A 14,497-nucleotide genomic window follows, 5' to 3' on the forward strand; every position below is an offset into this window, starting at 1 on the left:
GAAATCAACTTAGAATGTGTTCAAAAATGTCCAAAAACCAGCTTGGAGTACGTTTCAAAATCATATGAACAATCGATAGACCGACTTGCGCTGGATGCTAGGTGCTTTGTGAAACATGACTTTTTTCCCTCTAGAATATGAATTTGCACCCTCCCCCCGAAATTGCCGACCGGTTCAGATGCCCCGGTTTGATCCCCCCCACAGGATCCGGACCTGCTGCGCACGCGTGAATCTGGCAGCTTGGGCGCACCAGTATAATTTTTCCGGGTACCCCATGTGGCTGGTTGCTGCTGCCGCTGCTTACACGGCTAACAGCCGCATTTCTGTAGCCAGAAGCGGGAGAAGGTATTACTCATATGCGACTCAACTGCACGTGTGCATGAGCCCGCTCGTAACTGCTTAAATGCCGGCCGGAGTGGCCGAGCGGTTCTAGGCGCTACAGTCTGGAAACGCGCGACTGCTACGGTCGCAGGTTCGAATCCTGCGTCGGGCATGGATGTGTGTGATGTCCTTAGGTTAGTTAGGTTTAAGTAGTTCTAGGTTCTAGGGGACTGATGACCTCAGAAGTTGAGTCCTATAGTGCTCAGAGCCATTTGAACTGCTTAAATGAATCTAATGTAAACAGTTTTGAAGTCACGCTCATCGGAGACAATTTGTTGTTATGAAGCATGGCATAGTCTTCCTAAAGCCTTTGACACATTTTGCTGTTGGCAGACGCTTGTACGTGCACTGTGTTATTTTATATGGCGCATTTCCTTTGCAATTTAAGTTTTATTTTCGTTTTCTTCTCTCGTTCATTTTTTAATGCTGCAGTATTATTCTGCCGTAGCGGGATACAGTAGTATCCTTTGTTAGAGGATCGGCTCTTACCAGTCAAAATTACAACAATTTAACTGGAAACTAAAACAACGAAAAATTCCCAGAATTCCAAAAAATTCCCAGGTTTTTCCCGGTTTTATCCCGGATGAAAAAATTCCCGGGTTTTCCCCGGATCTCCCGGTTGTCCCGGGTCGTATACACCCTGAACAATGAGGCGTTAGCACATGCTGGATGACAACTTGGTTCTGTTTCGTTGTCAGGCTGTTCACGGTAAATTTCTCGTCGTGGCAGCGCTCCAGACGCTGTTTTTCAGTCATGACGGATTTGAACGTTTACAGTAATTTGCCGAAATAGAGTCCCCAGCCTGACCTCAGTCGATCCCCTATACATCCCTCGTCAAGTTGTGGAAAGGGACAGTTCAGCATCCATCACAAAATAAACATGGCCTCAGTTACCCTTCCCTTGCTGCTCGACATAATAACTACAGTAGTTTACCATTTGCCCGTGGAGGAAGACGGCTAGCGAAGGCTTGTTGAGACTTTATGTCCACCTTGCACAAAAATCTTTAAACTAGTCAGTTACTTTATGTTTTACAATTTTGAAAAAAAAATTATCGTTTGTAATGAATCCTACCATATTTCATACATGGTTTACATTTTTCCGTTAAACTTAACCCAAAAATTTAAATCTCTACAGCAAATACCTCCTTCCCCAGTCAATATCGTGTTCAGTATATCGTGGTTCAGGGCCTTACTCACACATCAGAATCTCTTTAAGAAATATGTTGAGAGTAGAAGTCAACAATAACTAACGAAATTAGTATTTTAAATAATTGTTTTGTGGTGGGTCGTTGAAAGTGCGTTGCTATTGCTAAGCGTGTGCTAAAAGGTATTTTCGGATTCTGCACCATACTTACACATCAGCACTTCTTTAAAAAGTGTTTCGTTCATATAATTCTACAACAATTAACAAATTTTGCTTTTTTTACCTTTTCCGAGTGAACACAAAGTAGCCGCCCCCCTTCACCAAATTGGTAATGCACTTTATGGCAATTGCCTTGGTATTGCTAGGGTGAAAGCGCTGGAAATAATAAATCACCGAGATAAAATTTGCTTATATTTTCGTGCTGTTGAATACTTGGCCGTAATTCTATTTTATTAAACAAAGTTTACATGTGGTGTTTGGGGCTTTCCGACGTTAACTGCTGCTTGAAATGTTCTCGGGCGTTGCGTCGAATTGTATTCTAGCAATTGCACAATATTTATTGCTCCTCATCTTCGGGTTCGGCTGTTGGGAGCTGTAGTGCCTCGCCAAAGGAGGGCTACAGCTCCCCGCAGCCGAACTCGACGATGAGAGAGGTAGTCTCATTGAAATAATATGCAGTTTCCACAACACCTTATGAACACGTCCCAGAACTTTTCGAGAAAAATTTTGCATATTACAAACTCGCAAAAGGAGTTCTACTTAAAAGTTCCGTTTGACTATGGGCTGCTATGCTTATTACGAGTTTGTGCCACAATATTATCGATAGAAATTATTTATCTCACATTGTTAGCAAAGCTCCCCTAAAACTCGTTTGTTCATATATGGTCATACCAAACGACCTAGGCCTCTCAATAAAACAGTCAAACAACCAGAATACTGCAAAAATCTGCCAACTACTCGTCTGAATTAAGGTTACTGTATTCTAGCTCATTTAGCGCTGGAATTCCTACTCCACTTTACACTGAGGCGACAATAAGGCATGGGATATCTCCTAATATCGTGTCGGACATCCTTTTGTTTGGTGCAACCTACTGCATGGACCCAATAAGTCTGCCGGCCGTTGTGACCGAGCGTTTCTAGCTGCATCAGTCCGGAACCGCGCGACTGCTACGGTCGCAGGTTCGAATCCTGCATCGGGCATGGATGTGTGTGATGTCCTTAGGTTAGTTAGGTTTAAGTAGTTCTAAGTTCTAGGGGACTAATGACCTCAGATGTTAAGTCCCACAGTGCTCAGAGCCATCTGAACCACTCCATGTAAACACAACCCACTCCGTTACGGAGCTTGCAAAGTGCCTTGACGACAACTTGCTCTGTAACCTCTTGGGGTCTGCGTCACACTTAAACCCTACCATCAGCTCTTACCAACTGCCCAGTAAGCAGCAGACCCGGGTTCGAATGCCGCTCCTAAACAAATTTTCAACTTTCCCCATTAATGCAGATCAATGCCCACTAGCAATTACATGTCGTAATTCCTTCGTGTCTCGATTGATAATGACTGCAGGATCAAAATGGTGTTTCTTCTTTCTTACATGTCCAAAAGAACAGACATCACATAAACACGGCGAGGCAGGAGGAAATGTACATGCTTTAAGGGGTGGCAAAATTAGTGATTCTGAACAAAAAACTTCATATGGGTGTATGCCCTTTTCCGAATGGTTTCCGAGACAGAAGACACTTAATATCACTTTTGTACGTTTTTCTTGAATAACTCGAAAACCGCACCCTCCAGCGAAAAAGTGTCGCAGTACAAAGTTAAACTATATTAAATTTCCTACAAAAAAGGTCGTACTCATTTTTTTCTCTAGAACTAATGGTTTGTGCGAAGAGAGTGCGAGAATGTTGAAAAACTCGCTCGACGCGCATGCGCTGTAGCTTACGAAGTTTTTGTAGGCTAATTTTAGGTAGTTTCCCGATTTGATAGATCACAAGTGTCCCGTATCAAACTGTTTGTCCCAACTTGCTGCCTCAATATGCTACCTCGAATTGGCCTACAGAAACTACGTAACCTACAGCGCATGCGCGTCGAGCGAGTTTTTCAACATTCTCGCGCTCTCTTCGCACAAACCATTAGTTCTAGAGAAAAAAATGAATAGGACTTTTTTTTGTAATGAATTTAGTATAGTATAATTTTTTACTGTGACACGCGGTTTTCGAGTTATTCGAGAAAACGTACAAAAGTGATATTAAATGTGTTCTATTTCGGAACGATTCGGAATAGGGCATACGTCCATATGAAGTTTTTTGTTCGGAATCACTAACACTATCACCCCTCAAAGCATGTATCTTTCCTCCTCACTCACCCTGTACAGTATACACTACTGGCCATTAAAATTGCTACACCAAGAAGAAATGCAGATGATAAACGGGTATTCATTGGACAATTATATTATACTAGAACTGACATGTGATTACATTTTCACGCAATTTAGGTGCATAGATCCTGAGAAATCAGTAGCCAGAACAACCACCTCTGGCCGTAATAACGGGCTTGATACGCCTGGTCATTGAGTCAAACAGCTCGGATGGGGCGTATAGGTACAGCTGCCCATGCAGCTCCAACACGATACCACAGTTCATCAAGAGTAGTGACTGGTGTATTGTGACGAGCCAGTTGCTCGGCCACCATTGACCAGACGTTTTCAATTGGTGAGAGATCTAGCGAATGTGCTGGCTAGGGCAGCAGTCGAACATTTCCTGTATCCAGAAAGGCCCGTACTGGACCTGCAACATCCGGTCTTGCATTATCCTGCTGAAATGTAGGGTTTCACAGGGATCGAATGAAGGGTAGAGCCACGAGTCGTAATACATATGAAATATAACGTCCACTGTTCAAAGTGCCGTTAATGCGAACAAGAGGTGACCGAGACGTGTAACCAATGGCACCCCATACCATCACGCCGGTTATGTCAAAGCAGTAGGTGGAACAAAACAAAATGTCCAGACACCCTGTGACCAAAATGGTACTGAAACAGAGGATGACAGACTAAAGGCCGAAACGCTAAATGTCTTTTTCCAAAGCTGTTTCACAGAGGAAGACTGCACTGTAGTTCCTTCTCTAGATTGTCGCACAGATGACAAAATGGTAGATATCGAAATAGACGACAGAGGGATAGAAAAAAAATTAAAATCGCTCAAAAGAGGGAAGACCGCTGGACCTGATGGGATACCAGTTCGATTTTACACAGAGTACGCGAAGGAACTTGGCCCCCTTCTTGCAGCGGTGTACCGTAGGCCTCTAGAAGCGCGTAGCGTTTCAAAGGATTGGGAAAAGTCACAGGTCATCCCCGTTTTCAAGAAGGGACGTCGAACAAATGTGCAGAACTATAGACCTATATCTCTAACGTCGATCAGTTGTAGAATTTTGGAACACGTATTATGTTCGAGTATAATGACATTTCTGGAGACTAGAAATCTACTCTTTACGAATCAGCATGGGTTTCGAAAAAAACGGTCGTGTGAAACCGAGCTCGCGCTATTCGTCCACGAGACTCAGAGGGCCATAGACACGGGTTCCCAGGTAGATGCCGTGTTTCTTGACTTCCGCAAGGCGTTCGATACAGTTCCCCACAGTCGTTTAATGAACAAAGTAAGAGCATATGGACTATCAGACCAATTGTGTGATTAGATTGAAGAGTTTCTAGATAACAGAACGTAGCATGTCATTCGCAATGGAGAGAAGTCTTCCGAAGTAAGAGTGATTTCAGGTGTGCCGCAGGGGAGTGTCATAGGACCGTTGCTAATCACAATATACATAAATGACCTTGTGGATGACATCGGAAGTTCACTGAGGCTTTTAGCAGATGATGCTGTGGTGTATCGAGAGGTTGTAACAATGGAAAATTGTACTGAAATGCAGGAGAATCTGCAGCGAATTGACGCATGGTGCAGGGAATGGCAATTCAATCTCAATGTAGAAAAGTGTAATGTGCTGCGAATACATAGAAAGATAGATCCCTTATCATTTAGCTACAAAATAGCAGGTCAGCAACTGGAAGCAGATAATTCCATAAATTATCTGGGAGTACGCATTAGGAGTGATTTAAAATGGAATGATCATATAAAGTTGATCGTTGGTAAAGCAGATGCCAGACTGAGATTCATTGGAAGATTCCTAAGGAAATGCAATCCGAAAGCAAAGGAAGTAGGTTACAGTACGCTTGTTCGCCCACTGCTGGAATACTGCTCATCAGTGTGGGATCCGTACCAGATAGGGATGATAGAATAGATAGAGAAGATCCAACGGAGAGCAGCGCGCTTCGTTACAGGATCATTTAGTAATCGCGAAAGCGTTACAGAGATGACAGATAAACTCCAGTGGAAGACTCTACAGGAGAGACGCTCAGTAGCTCGGTACGGGCTTTTGTTAAAGTTTCGAGAACATACCTTCACCGAAGAGTCAAGCAGTATATTGCTCCCTCCTACGTATATCTCGCGAAGAGACCATGAGGATAAAATCAGAGAGATCAGAGCCCACACAGAGGCATACCGACAATCCTTATTCCCACGAACAATATGAGACTGGAATAGAAGGGAGAACCGATAGAGGTACTCAGGGTACCCTCTGCCACACACCGTCAGTTGGCTTGCGGAGTATGGATGTAGATGTAGATGTAGATGGCGATGACGAATACACGCATCCAATGTGCGTTCACCGCGATGTCACCAAACACGGATGCTACCATCATGATGCTGTAAACAGAACCTGGATTCATCCGAAAAAATGACGTTTTGCCATTCGTGCACCCAGGTTCGTAGTTGAGTACACCATCGCAGGCGCTTCTGTCTGAGATGCAGCGTCAAGGGTAACCGCAGCCATGGTATCCGAGCTGATAGTCCATGCTGCTGCAAACGTCGTCGAACTGTTCGTGCAGATGGTTGTTGTCTTGCATACGTCCCCATCTGTTGACTCAGGGATCGAGACGTGGCTGCACGATCCGTTACAGCCACGCGGATAAGATGCCTGTCATCTCGACTGCTAGTGATACGAGGCCGTTGGGATCCAGCACGGCGTTCCGTATTACCCTCCTGAACCCACCGATTCCATATTCTGCTGTCATTGGATCTCAACTAACGCGAGCAGCAATGTCGCGATACGATAAACCGCAATCGCGATAGGCTACAATCCGACCTTTATCAAAGTCGGAAACGTGATGGTACGCATTTCTCCTCCTTATAGGAGGCATCACAACAACGTTCTCACCAGGCAACGCCGGTCAACTGCTGTTTGTATATGAGAAATCGGCTGGAAACTTTCCTCATGTCAGCACGTTGTAGGTGTCGCCACCGGCGCCAACCTTGTGTGAATGTTCCGAAAAGCTAATCATTTGCATATCACAGCATCTCATTCCTGTCGGTTAAATTTCGCGTCTGTGGCACGTCATCTTCGTGGTGTAGCAATTTTAATGGCCAGTAGTGTAATAATAACCAGAGCAAATGCTTTGCAAATGCATTGTGTTTTACAGGAGCCGTATGTCAGTTTGTGGAATGAAGTTCCAAGCCTCTGGCACTTCGTCAGTGAGTAAAGGGGCATTTAATGCTGGTTTTGTACGGTGCTGGAGATGTCATCCTTGATGTCCGATATTTGCTCCATTAGAGACTTATCTGGTGATCGAGCAGGCCAAGACAACAGGCTGACACTCTGCAGACCATGTTGGGTTACAACAGTGGAATGTGTGCGAGTGATGTCCTGTTAGAAAACAGCCCCTGGAATGCTGTTCATGAATGGCAACAAAACAGGTCGAATCATCAGGCTGACGTGCGAATTTGCATTGAGTGTATGTGGGACAACCAGGAGAGTGCTCCTGCTATCATATGAAATCGCACCCCAGACCAAAACTCCAGGTGTAGGTCCAGTGTGTCCAGCACACAGAAAGGCTGGATGCAGGTCCTCAACTACCTCATAACCAACACACGGTCATCACTGACACCGAGACAGCACCAGCATTCATCAGAAAACACAACAGACCTCCACCCTCGCGGCCAGTGAGCTCTTGCTTGACACCACTGAAGTGGCAAATGGCGGAGGTTTGGGGTCATTGGAATGCACGCTACAGGGCGTCTGTCTCTGGGCTGTCCTTGAAATAACCGAATTGTAACAGTTCGTTGTCACAGTGGTGCCAACCGCTGCTGCAGATGCAGTATAATGCGCCAGAACCATACGCAGAACACGATGACCTTCTCTCTGGGTAGTACCGCGTCCGGAGCGCGGTCTTCTTGCGATCGTACGTTCTCGTGACCACCGCCGCCAGCAGTCATGTACATTTGCTACATTCCCGCCAAATCTTTCTGCAGTGTCGCAGAAGGTACACCCCGTTTATACAGCTTCTCGTAGCTCTATTACACGATTTGGTTCAAGCTCAATGAGGTGTTGATAGTGACGTCTTTGTCACCTTAAAGGCATTCTTGACTAACATCAGCTCACCACGTCCAATCTCAAAGGTAACTGACGCTCACGACCGGTACAGCGTGTATTTAAATTTAAAGCAAACCTGATTTGCATCCTCATAGTGGTGCTACTAGCGCGAAATTTGAATAAGCAACATCTTTCAGATGTAGAAACACGCCTACCAACTTTCGCTTATGTCGCACAACTCCATCTTTGTGTTGTGAATTTTTTTCCGTCAATGCATATGTGCCTTGACGACAGATAATGATCTCTTCGGTGTGGATACCCTCATTTTCGATCTGTTGCGCGAATCTGGGGAGGCTGCGAACAATGAAGATAATGGATCAGGGACATTACGTATGTAATATGCTACATGTGGGAATTTGGGTTAGACTGGAGGCGTGTTCGAATAGCCGAAGTGATGCCTGCACGGTAGCTCAGCGTGTTCGGTCAGAGGGCCGGTTGGCATCTGTAATAAAAAAACTGAGTGGAAGGATCCATCACCGAACTTGAACAGGATGTCTTGCGACGTCCGCAACGGCCAAACACAACGATCAATAACGAACGAAATGAAAAAAAAAAGTGGTTAAGGCGGCCACACTCTAGACGTGGGAAGTCGCGGTTGGAGTACCAATACAGCACGAATTTTTCACCTGTCGCCATCAGATTTATTCTCTTTCGTCTTGTATATACGGCTGCAGAACCATGAATGTCCGAAAAAACAGCCACCACACATATAAAGATAAGGATGTAATTGTATGCGTCTTCTTAAGTCTCCACATCACTGGAATTGCTAATTCACGACCAGACTCCCGAAATGATTTCTTGGGGCTAAGTGTGAAAGACTCTTTCACAATTTGCACACGTTTTTCAGTCACTCCTGGTCGTCTTGACGAATGGTGTTTATATGGAGCACTTGTCAGAAAAAACTTTTGCGTTGCTCTTTCATTTAATCTATTATCTATTTATAAGCTGAATGTAACAAAGTCTTAAAACCGCAATATTAATTTTGAAACACCAGGTATACTTATTGCATCAATAAAAAAAGGCCATAAGAGCATTATTTATAGTACTGTGACGGTGAGGGTAAAATTACAATTACTAATATGCACATTCTTTTCATTTTCGTCCAACAGCGGCATTTTGACATGCAAGATGTACGGCTACTGTGCAATGAATCGAAATTACAAGTTACATGTCGCAATTAATTTTCTATACAATTTGAACTTGTTGCGTTAGCCCTACAACACACCCGATGCTTGATAAATCCGTATCGGTAATTTAAAATGTTCGACGAGGATGGGATTCGAACCCACGCGTGCAGAGCACATTGGATTAGCAGTCCAACGCCTTAACCACTCGGCCACCTCGTCATACGTTACATTGCGCGCCGACGGGCGCCATCTTGCTTGCTTTGAACTTGTTGCGTTAGCCCTACAACACACCCGAGGCTTGATAAATCCGTATCGGTAATTTAAAATGTTCGACGAAGATGGGATTCGAACCCACGCGTGCAGAGCACATTGGATTAGCAGTCCAACGCCTTAACCACTCGGCCACCTCGTCATACGTTACATTGCGCTCCGACGCGCGCCATCTTGCTTGCACATTTGGCTGTACCGTTGCTTTATTTCAATGTCAGCAGATGCACGAGAATAGAGCTTGCAGTAAATGAAGATGACCTCTCAGTCCTTTGACACTAAAATTATACAACACTGTCTCCATCAAACATACTGCCGAGTTTTGAAACGATGCAGCAGTCTCCCCAATATGGCGCACACAGTCGATGCATCGGCCACGATGTTCGTCGCACAAATGATGAACTAGCGTAATGTTTATTGCGGTTTCACTAGTTTTCCTTATATATTTCAGTCTGTATGAGATCACACTGCCCACGTAGTCCTAGTAAGCTGAGGATGATTTGGCCATAAATAGCATGAATGGACAGCGTAATTCGTAATAAGGTTAAAAATAAGTTAGGTTATTAACGGTTTCAGTCCTTACTGTTCATATTAGAAATGTTTGCATAAATAGTCACTGATGTATTTGATTTTTGAGACATAACGTGCTCTGTATTACTTCCCTTCCTAATATTATAAATAAATAAACAATACTGTTTAGATTAGATGAACAATATACCTCTGATGCGCCAGAAGTTGGGAAACACCAAGGAACATAGAATAAAACACGATGCTCAGTGGATTTGTTCTTTATACTGATGACATCATCATCACTGTAACTGGAAATGAATGAGAGAGCCTAGTGCAATAAATGAAAACACCTTAGAATATGCAGCATCTGATTTAAAGGTAATCAATTAGTTATAAAATAAGAAAGAATTCAAAATATAGTTTTCAGCTTACTACGTAATTCTGACAGCGATTGTATGTCCGTTAAACTGTTGTGTGTAAAGTTATAATTCAAATTCACTTAGAACCATCGGCCAGACTCTCAACTATAAACAGGCACATTTTTTAAATGTAAACTTACAGAACCAATGTATGTGTGAGTGAAAATAAGTTTGACTTTTATTACGCGTTTTTGTCATAGTTACAGAACAGGCTTCACACTGTTCAGGATTAACTCTTGCAGATATAAGAAAACGGTTTCGCGTGGTAGAGTAGGGCAGCGAAACAGTTACACACATTATCACCTAAGCATTAAATTTTTAAATGCACTACCTTCAGAAAGAGTGTTTTAGCAAAGTCATAGAAAATCCACGGGAAGAGATATTTCATACACCTGAGGTATTCCCAAAGGAAGTCTTTGAATTTTGACTCCTACTCAGTAAATCTGTGTGTTTCTCATTTGTGTGACCTTAAGTGTCCGGAGTTGCTTTACAATGGTTGAACGTATTTAAGTTCAAATGGCTCTGAGCACTGTGGGACTTGAACTGCTGTGGTCATCAGTACCCTAGAACTTAGAACTACTTAAACCTAACTAACCTAAGGACATCACAAACATCCATGCCCGAGGCAGGATTCGAACCTGCGACCGCAGCGGTCGCGCGGTACCAGGCTGTAGCGCCTAGAACCGCTCGGCCTCTCCGGCCGGCCGTATTTAAGTAGTTACATACGAAGATTTTAGATACCTTCAACAATCTGATGTTTTCATTGTCATCTTTACTATTGAGTTCTGTTGTTATCTAACTTACACTGAGGACTGCAATTACTTCTGTTGAGCAAAACAAGGAGTGGATTGAAATTCTAGTAGGAACGGATACGGTCTAAAGCAGCAAACTGACTAAGAACTTGGTCAGAAAACTCAACTGTGGCCAGTGGCAGCCGTATGAAGCAACACCCAGTTACCCACAAACTCCTCTTAAATGGAAAATCCAACAAAAGATGATGGAAGTCTAATATCAGTAGTGTCACACAGCAAGCGTGAAATCATTTCGTTGAATCATTTGCCTTAAAAGAACTCTGCCTAGATTAAAAATGAAAAATGGAGAAGCAGCCGGGGTTGACGACATTTGTGTGACAGACTTGTCAACCGCTATATGAAAACTAGCCGTTGTTGGCCTAGGCTCTGCATACAACGCAGTGATCCATAGGTTGCTCATAACAAGAGTTTATGATGCACTGAAAGATCACCAGCTCGTAAAAATCAGTGAATGGCTGCTGCAAAGCAATGTTCTGTTACAGTGGAGGGCGGAAAAAAGGAGCTCGTCCTCGGTAGTTGTGACTGAAGTCCCCTTAAATATTTGTGTGTGTATTTCATCTCTTCCACGCAGACGTAGAAAATAAAGGAAACGGTTACTTACAGCAAATGTCGGCATCTGTGTTCGGCTTGTTGCAGAATGCTCTAATTAGACAATTCTTCAGTTTCATCCTTTAACACGTGAATTTGCTTTATCAAACGATTTTTTTCTTTGAGGTACATCACACGGTTAAAAGCAACCAATACTGGAGTAACAGAATTTGTATTTTCTTCTTTATTCATGACGCTCTCATATCAGATAACAATCAACGTTAAATGAATTTAAATTCGATTATTTTAGGGTACAATAACTCAGCGGAAACAGGAACAAAAAGGAAAGCAAACTCTTTACTTTTGCAACCATAGAGTTAACAACATGCAACAGTCACAGATGTTACCTTACAAGGAGTAGCAGCTAATATCTATGTCACAGAGCTGGTTTGAATACAAGCACTAAAATTTACGTAACGCAAACTACATTAAATTGTTACGCTTGTTTTACTGTGTACAAAAATAAAGAAAAACAACTATAAATACACTACTGGAAGTGGCAAAACGCCTGAAGGTGGTGGTCCTTGGTGAGTTCATACTGTCATGGACACGCTCCTATGTCCTATTCAACTTGCATACCGATGACCAACCAATACGACTCACTTCCTGACGCTGCCGATCAGACCATCACAGTTCAAGGAAAGAGCTTTGAGGACGTAGAACAAAACATGGAATTCTCTGTAAACACCATATCAGAACACTATCAGGAAACTTCCCTTAAACCAAATCTCTCAAAAATCCATGGCAGCACCTTCTATCGTCGCCCAAAACAAGGAAACAGAAGGACTAATGTAACCTGGAAAGGCATCATTGTGGAACACACAGATAAACTGACATACTTGGCTGTCGTACTGGACTGGTCAATAAATGCAGATGTCGCTTCAAGAAAACCCATTAAAAAGTCACAGCAAGAAATAAGACGCTGAGAAAACTAGACAAACAGTGAATGGAAAACTATGCCAGAGGTGGTGAGAACCACAGCCCTGGCACTATGCTTCTCCATGGCCTTGTGTGGCCCAGATCTCCACACGATAAAAAAGTAAACTTAAGCTTAAATTAAACATGGCAGCTAATAACCAGCTGTGTGAAACCCCTGCTGTTCGATAAACTATTCAAAACGGCTGAGAGTAATGGGGCTGTGAATGTTTCAAGAAAGCCTGCACTGTTGCAGATTTTCAGTGACGTCATTCATGACATCAGATTCCCCCTTCTCTACTCCTCTGACATAGTCCATTTGACCTATGAATAAAACAGCAGAATATTCGAAAAACGGCGGGAAATTTAAAATAGCCCATTTGTGCCACAGGGGTTTTCCCCACTCCTATGACACCAAAGCTCAGAACCAGTGTAAACTGGTTGGAAATTAAGAAATGTGTAATTGTGCTAATGGTGGTAATAAGTCACTAGTACTAAGAAGAGAGTGAAAAACAGTGGACTTGAGGATACGAGCCCAGCCGGTGTTGTCAGATTTTTCGTGTGTGTTCTAAGTTTAGAATCGAAGTATAAAACGGTGGGCAAAACCAAAAATCATTGGTATACGATATCTGTTCAAAATTCCGGAACTTTTACCATAAATTTTTTCTACGCTTACTTTTTACTTTTAGTGCATCGATTCCTTCGAACTACTCTCCTCCACAATTGATACACAGGTTGCAACGCCGTTCCCACTTCCGCAAGCAGTCTCGTACGCCTCTTATTGGATAGCGCGAAGCGCCGTCTGCGAATTTTTTTGTCTCGTCTATCGTTAAAAATCTTCGTTCTATCAACGGGGTTTTCAACTTTGGAAGTACACTACTGGCCATTAAAATTGCTACACCAAGAAGAAATGCAGATGATAAACGGGTATTCATTGGACAATTATATTATACTAGAACTGACATGTGGTTACATTTTCACGCAATTTGGGTGCATAGATCCTGAGAAAGCAGTACCCAGAACAACCACCTCTGGCCGTAATAACGGCCTTGATACGCCTGGGCATTGAGTTCAAAATGTGTGTGAAATCTTATGGGACTTAACTGCAAAGGTCATCAGTCCCTAAGCTTACACACTACTGAACCTAAATTATCCTAAGGACAAACACACACACCCATGCCCGAGGGAGGACTCGAACCTCCGCCGGGACCAGCCGCACAGTCCATGACTGCAGCGCGTTAGACCGCTCGCCTAGGGCATTGAGTCAAACAGAGCTTGGATGGCGTGTACAGGTACAGCTGCCCATGCAGCTTTAGCACGATACCACAGTTCATCAAGAGTAGTGACTGGCGTATTGTGACGAGCCAGTTGCTCGGCCACCATTGACCAGACGTTTTCAGTTGGTGAGAGATCTGGAGAATGTGCTGGTCAGGACAGCAGTCGAACATTTTCTGCATCCAGAAAGGCCCGTACAGGACCTGCAACATGCGGTCGTGCATTATCCTGCTCAAATGTAGGGTTTCGCAGGGATCGAAAGAAGGACAGAGCCACGGGTCGTAACACATCTGAAATGTAACGTCCACTGTTCAAAGTGCCGTCAATGCGAACAAGAGGTGACCGAGACATGTAACCAATGGCATCCCATACCATCACGCAGGGTGATACGCCAGTATGGCGATGACGAATACACGCTTCCAATGTACGTTCACCGCGATGTCGCCAAACACGGATGCGACCATCATGATGCTGTAAATAGAACCTGGATTCATCCGAAAAAATGACCTTTTGCCATTCGTGCACCCAGGTTCGTTGTCGAGTACACCATCACTGGCGCTCCTGTCTGTGATGCAGCGTCAAGGGTAA

The 14,497-nt window shown here is 43.7% G+C and overlaps 2 non-coding genes across 2 annotated transcripts; both read right to left on the bottom strand.

The window, feature by feature from the left end:
- Positions 1-9,260: 9,260 nt before the first annotated feature.
- Trnas-gcu lies at positions 9,261-9,342 on the bottom strand. The gene has a single exon. It is a non-coding gene; the product is annotated as a tRNA-Ser (tRNA).
- Positions 9,343-9,453: 111 nt separating this feature from the next.
- Trnas-gcu lies at positions 9,454-9,535 on the bottom strand. Its single transcript has one exon. It is a non-coding gene; the product is annotated as a tRNA-Ser (tRNA).
- Between the last annotated feature and the right edge of the window lie 4,962 nt (positions 9,536-14,497).

Source organism: Schistocerca piceifrons, chromosome 3 (genome assembly GCF_021461385.2).
Source record: "Schistocerca piceifrons isolate TAMUIC-IGC-003096 chromosome 3, iqSchPice1.1, whole genome shotgun sequence".
Classification (NCBI taxonomy): Eukaryota; Metazoa; Arthropoda; class Insecta; order Orthoptera; family Acrididae; genus Schistocerca; species Schistocerca piceifrons.